Source organism: Chiloscyllium plagiosum, chromosome 26, assembly GCF_004010195.1.
Source record: "Chiloscyllium plagiosum isolate BGI_BamShark_2017 chromosome 26, ASM401019v2, whole genome shotgun sequence".
Lineage (NCBI taxonomy): Eukaryota > Metazoa > Chordata > Chondrichthyes > Orectolobiformes > Hemiscylliidae > Chiloscyllium > Chiloscyllium plagiosum.
The window spans coordinates 14,768,374-14,774,790 of record NC_057735.1 but is presented as its reverse complement, the minus strand read 5'-3'; the positions used below and the strand labels follow the sequence as shown (position 1 = coordinate 14,774,790).

General features: G+C 42.3%; 1 long non-coding RNA gene across 1 annotated transcript in view; it reads right to left on the bottom strand.

Annotated features, from left to right (window-relative positions):
• Window positions 1-5,718, bottom strand: part of LOC122563118 — a 36,956-nt gene extending 31,238 nt beyond the window's left edge. The window contains exon 1 of the long non-coding RNA XR_006315486.1: window positions 5,636-5,718. This is a non-coding gene — a long non-coding RNA (uncharacterized LOC122563118). The remainder of the gene's footprint in view (window positions 1-5,635) is intronic.
• Between the last annotated feature and the right edge of the window lie 699 nt (window positions 5,719-6,417).

Sequence of the window (6,417 nt, the reverse complement as noted above, 5' to 3'; positions counted from 1 at the left end):
TCCTTCCTGTAGCATTTGTATCCTGGAACATTAAGCTGCCAGTCCTGCCCATCCCTGAGCCATATTTCTGTAATTTCTATGATATCCCAGTCCCATGTTCCTAACCATGCCCGGAGTTCATCTGCCCCTTGCATTGAAATAAATGCAGTTTAATTTATTAGTCCTACCTTGTCCCTGCCTGCCCTGACTGTTTGACTCACTTCTGTTCTCAACTGTACCAGTCTCAGATTGATCTCTTTCCTCACTATCTCCCTGGGTCCCACCCCCCTACTTTACAAGTTTAAATCTTCCCGAGCAGTTCTAGCAAATTTCCCTGCCAATATATTACTCCTCTTCCAATTTAAGTGCAATCCGTCCTTCTTGTACAGGTCACTTCTACCCCAAAAGAGATTCCAATGATCCAAAAATGTGAACCCTTCCCCCATAGACCAGCTCCTCAGCCATGCATTCATCTGCTCTCTCCTCCTATGCCTGCCCTCACTAGCTCATAGCACCGGGAGTAATCCAGATATTACTACCTTTGAGGATCTCCTTTGTAAATTCCTGCCTAACTCTCTGTAATCTCCCTTCAGAATCTCAAATTTTTCCCTTCCTTGGTTCCAATGTGGACAATGATCTCTTGCTGGCCCCTCTCCCCCGTGAGAACATTCTGCACCCTCTCTAAGACATCTTTGGTTCTGCCACCAGGGAAACAACACACATTCTGCTTTTTCTCTGCTGTTTGAAATGGGTATATCCACAAAAGACTCCTGCCCTAGGTGCCTACGTCTCTTATCTTTCCTAGAGTTAACCCATCTTTATGACTGTATCTAAGACATCCCCCTTCCTATAACTGCCATCCATCACATACTGGTGCCGTTGCAAATTCCACATTGCTTCTAACTGTCTCTCCAACCGATCCATTCGATCAGATAAGATTCACATCCAAAAGCATTTATAGCAGATATAATCCGCAGTAACCCTTAAACTCTCTTTAAACTACCACATCTGACAAGAAGTACATATCACTGTACTAATGGCCATTTTTGCTCCTTCACAATCTACAGAACCAGAAAATAACACCGGCTTAGAAGGCCTTGGGGTTTTCCTTCATCCTATCCACCAACAACTTCTCATGTCCCCTCCTGGCTCTTCTTAGCTCTCTCTTTAGATCTTTTCTGGCTAACTTATAACACTCAAGCCCCCTAACTGACCCTTCACACCTCATCCTCACATAAGCCTCCTCCTTCCTCTTGACAAGAGCTTGGCTCCTTCTCTCAACAATTACCTCCCTGCCTGATAGGTATGTACTTATCAAGGACCCGCAGTATCTGTTCCTTGAATGAGCCTTGAAGGGACATTTCAAGAGTGTCCACCCCCTGCAGTTTCCTTCCCTATCCTATGCATCCTAAATCTTGCCTAATCACATCATAAATGCCTTTCCCCCAGTTATACCTCTTTCCCTGTGGTATATGCCTATCTCTGCCCATTGCTGTTGTAAACTTAACCAAATTATGGCCACTATTGACAAAGTGCTCACTTACCTCCAAATCTAACATCTGGCCGGGTTTATTTCCCAGTACCAAATCCAATATGGCATCACCCCTTGTTGGCATGTCTACATGCTGTGTCAGAAAACCCTCCTGTACATGTTGAATAAAAACTGACCCATCTAAACTACTTGAACTATAGTATTCCCAGTCAATATTGGGGAAGTTAAAGTTCCCCAACACTCCTACCAAGAATCATCTTTGCTATCTTTTCCTCTATATCCCAGTATCAATTTAGAGGCTGATAGAAAACTTCCAACAGGTTGACCTCTCCTTTCCTCTTTGTAACCTCAGCCCAAACTATCTCAGTGGATGAGTCCTCAAACCTTCTCTCAGCTGCTGTCATACTACCCTTGATGAACAATGCCATCCTCCCCCCTCCAACTTTTACCATCAACTCTGTTCTTGCTGAAACATCTAAATCCTGCAATGTGCAACAACCATTCCTGTCCCTCCTCAAGTCATATCTCTGAAATAGCCACAACATTGAAATCCCAGATACCAACCCATGCTGCAAGTTCACCCACCTTATTCTGGATGCTGCTGGCATTGGAGTGGACACATTTCAAACAAACATTCTGGTTGCCAGTGCCCCCTCGCGACCTTGTAAACCTATCCCTGACCTCACTACCCTCAACCTTCTGTACACTGGAACTACAATTCAGGTTCCCATCCCCCTGCTGCATTAGTTTAAAATCCCCCGAAGAGCATTAGCAAATTTCCCCCCCAAGGATATTGGTACCCCTCTGGCTCAGGTGAAGACCATCCTGTTTGTAGAGGTCCCACCTTCCCCAGAAAGAGTTCAATTTATCCAAGAATCAAAAATCCTCCCTCCTGCACCATTCCTGCAGCCACATGCTCAGCTCCGCGGACTCCCTGTTCCTCGCTTCACTAGCACATAGCATGGGCAACAAACCAGAGATAACAATTCTGTTTGTTCTAGCTCTAAGCTTCCACCCTAGCTCCCTGAATTTCTGCCTTAGATCCCCACCTTTCTTCCTAACTATGCCATTGGTGCCTATGTGGACCACAGCTTGGCGCTGCTCTCCCTCCCCGACAAGGATCCCAAAACACAATCCGAGACATTACGAACCCTGGCACTTGGGAGGCTACACACCAATCGTGGTTCTCTCTCATTCCCATAAAACCTCCTATCTGTCCCCCTAGCTATGGAGTCCCCAATGACTAAAGCTCTGCTCCCCTTCCCCTTCCTTTCTGAGCAGCAGGGACAGACTCTGAACCAGAGACCTGTGCCCCATTGCTTCCCCCTGGTAGGTCAACCCCACCACCTTCCCGCTAACAGTATCCAAAACGGTATACTTGTTGTTGAGGGGAACCACCACACAAGATCTCTGCCCTGCCAGCCGGTTCCCTTTCCCAACACTGACGGTAACCCATCTACCTTCTTCACATGGCTGTGGAGTAGCTACCTCCCTGTAACTCTTCTCAATAACCCGCTCCGCCTCTCGAATGATCTGAAGTACGTCTAGCCCCAGCTCCAGTTCCCTAACACAGTTCTCGAGAAACTGGAGTTGTGTGCACTTCCCACAAATGAAGTCAGGAGGGACACTAAAGGTGACCCTTACCTCCCACATACTGCAGGACGAACATTCAACTGTCCTAACCTCCATTCCCACTATTCTAAATTCCCAGATAGACCACTGAAAAAATGAAACACAAAAGAAAACACTTACCACCTTACCAACTGACACAGAGAAGGTTTTTTGCCAACATCCTTGCCAACATCCTCATCGACATCCATATGAAACACAATTCACTGATTAAAACTTCCTCCTACTTTCTCAAAAAAATTCAAACACATTCGTAGCCATGCTGACTGTCCTTGGTCAATCCTTGCCTCTTTAACACAGTTTAGACTGACTCTCCAATTTTTTCCAATAATTTCGCCACCACTGAGGCTGACCAGTCTGCAACTATTTGGACTTTTCTTCCTTTTTGTTTGAACAATAGAACAACGTTAGCATCCCTCTCATCATCACACACCATTTTAACCAGAGGTAATTCGAAAATGATTTTCCAAGCTTATGATAGTTCTCCCTTTGCTTCTCTTATCAGGCTGGGATACATTTCATCTGCATCAGGTGATTTTTAACAATTCATCGTTCAATTTGTTTATCCTTCCCGATATTTCACAATCCTTCTTACCATAGCATCTGCTTCACCCCTCATTTTTGTGAGAACAACTATGAATTATTCATTAAGAAAAATGTCATATCTACCATCTCTACCATAAGTGATCTTTTTGGTTTTTAACTGACTCTCCTTCCTCCTTAGTTTTTCTCCTTCTATCTATTTACAAAACATATTTCAATCTTCCATAATTTTGCCAATCAATCTTTTTTCATCTTTGCTTTTTAAACTTCACTCCTGCAGTTTCTACACAGCTCCAAACTTACTGCAATTAACTCTTAGAATCTAACATAATTTTTCTTTATTTTGTTCTGATCCTAGCTAATATTATGACTGGAACAGTTAAATCCCTGACTGAAATTTAGCTAAAAGATTTTTTTAAAGATTAACAAAATGGTCATTCACTGAAACACAAGCACACAATACTGCAGATTTGATTTTAACAATAACACTGAAGTTTGTTATGCAAAAGAAAAGATAAAATGGAATATATCATGCCCTTTACATGTAATGCAAGTTCGAAGAGCTCAAAACAAACAGTAAGGTACAATCCTGTCTATCTGAATATAGTTATGCAGTAAACAAACAGGACAGAGGGTTTGTTTCTCGATCACACCTACAGGTTTAATGTTTCATTCAATTCCCTGTCTTGAAAGTTTGGTAACCTCTTCCCTGAATAGTCAACCAACTGAGCTTAGACTTTCTAAGCTTCAGGGGGTCTAACCAAACACATCTGGGATGTAACTTTAACACTAAGATCTTACTCCTATTTCTTAACTGTTCTAAACTATTACAAACAAGTATGAAGTCAATCAGTATTGTGTAGGGTGCTGGAGAAACATTTTATTTATGATAACAAGCAGGCTATTGGAATGTTGTAAATATTTTTAATCAACTTATTTAGACATGATATATACACATCTCTGGGAAAGTGAGACTTGAACCCAGACATCTGGGTCAGGAGTATAGAGACTACCACGACACCACAAGAACCCTAAGGATTTTATACCACAGGACAATCTGTAGATATTTATCGTCAAACTGCTTAGCAATGTTATGACACATCTCTGGAGTAGGTGGGAATCAGACCCAAGCCTATTAGCCCAGAGACAAGAGCACAACCATTCTGTCACATGACTGTTAAGTCTACTTCACTTGATTTTCTCATGTGGTCTCCCATCCAAATACAAACCAGGCCTGAGCCTTATTGGCTCCTCCGATCAGATGAGGTTGGGCAAGTTCCCCTTCAAGCCACTCATCATCTTGACTCGGAAATATATCACCATTCCTCCACTTGAATCAAAATCGAGGAATTCCTCCCCCTAAAGCATTGTGAGTCAATCTACAGCAGTGGTTCAAGAAGGCAGCTCACCACCACTTTCTCAAGGTCAACTAGCAATGGGCAATAAATGCTGGCCAGTCAGTAACACTCGTGTCACAGTGCAAATTTATATGATTCTAGGCATCTAAATATTGTATATAGCTTAGAACAACACTAATAGATGTATTCTGTGTAAGACCCACTCCCTGCATATCTGTTTTTGTATATAACTAACATCCAGGCAACTGAATCAAAACTGAATTGATAGAAAATATTTGATTTCTTACGCTCTCAGAACAGAAATATGCATTATATAGGAATAAGAGCATTTTTAAAATGTGCTTAAACATCGTAATACCATTCTAAACTAAACATAATGCAGGGAACCCTGTGCACCAGATTCCAGTTAATGTTTTATTCATTCCTTGCAAAGAAGTCGCATAGTCTGCCTACTGTTTCTGCAGAACATAAGCCTCCAACAGTGAATGCATATCTGAATACAGCAAGAAAGGTTCCAGTTCTTCCACTCAACACCTGTGAAGCAAAACACATTTACTTCCTCTTATATGCCAATGGCCCATACAAATTCCAAAGCATGAATTTCACTGAAGGAGTTGGCATGAATATTGCTCACCTCCCTGCTCTCAAACATCCTGAAGAGAAGTCAGTCATGATTGAACTGACTTTAAGTCAAGGGTGCTCCACATCGTGCTGTGGGTGGCCTTAACACACTGACAAGTGAACCTCCTCTTCTAGCACCATTGGAATGTTGTCCTGGCCTGTGATTGGCTAATTGCTTTCCGAGCAGCCCCAGGAAAGAGTAGTGGCCATTGCTTGATCTGCAACGAATGCCCATGAGAAAGAAAATATGGATCTTACAGAGAAAAGCAAAACAGAACCTTTTGTGTGAGGAGGGATGAGGCACCTGGGGGAAGAGGATGGCTGGGGATAGGGAGTTGGGAGAACAAAGGGGAGATAACTTCTTGGAGCATGCAATAGTTCATAACTCATTTTCTCAATACTAGCACAGACATGTCAGTGCCTTTGAGTGTAATATATGTAGATACTAAGAACTATAATAAACCTCTTAAAACTCTCAGTACAATGTTATCCATATCTCATTCTTATGTTACGGGAGCTAATGTAATTATTATCTCATTGGGTACAAATGCCCTACTGAATATATAAAGAAATCACTGCATCTATGACAGATTGTGAGAGCAGACCAGTTCAGAAATCTGTCACTCACTCCGCCTACCATTTCTCCCACTCTCAGAGTCATCATTAAAATCAATCCCTGGTTTCCAAAGCAAAGCAAACCAACAGCAGAGTCAAAGAACTTTTGTTTCAACATTTGTGTTATAATTAAGGCGTTTATAACATGGACAGATTTGCAATTCCTTCTCCTAAATTCTC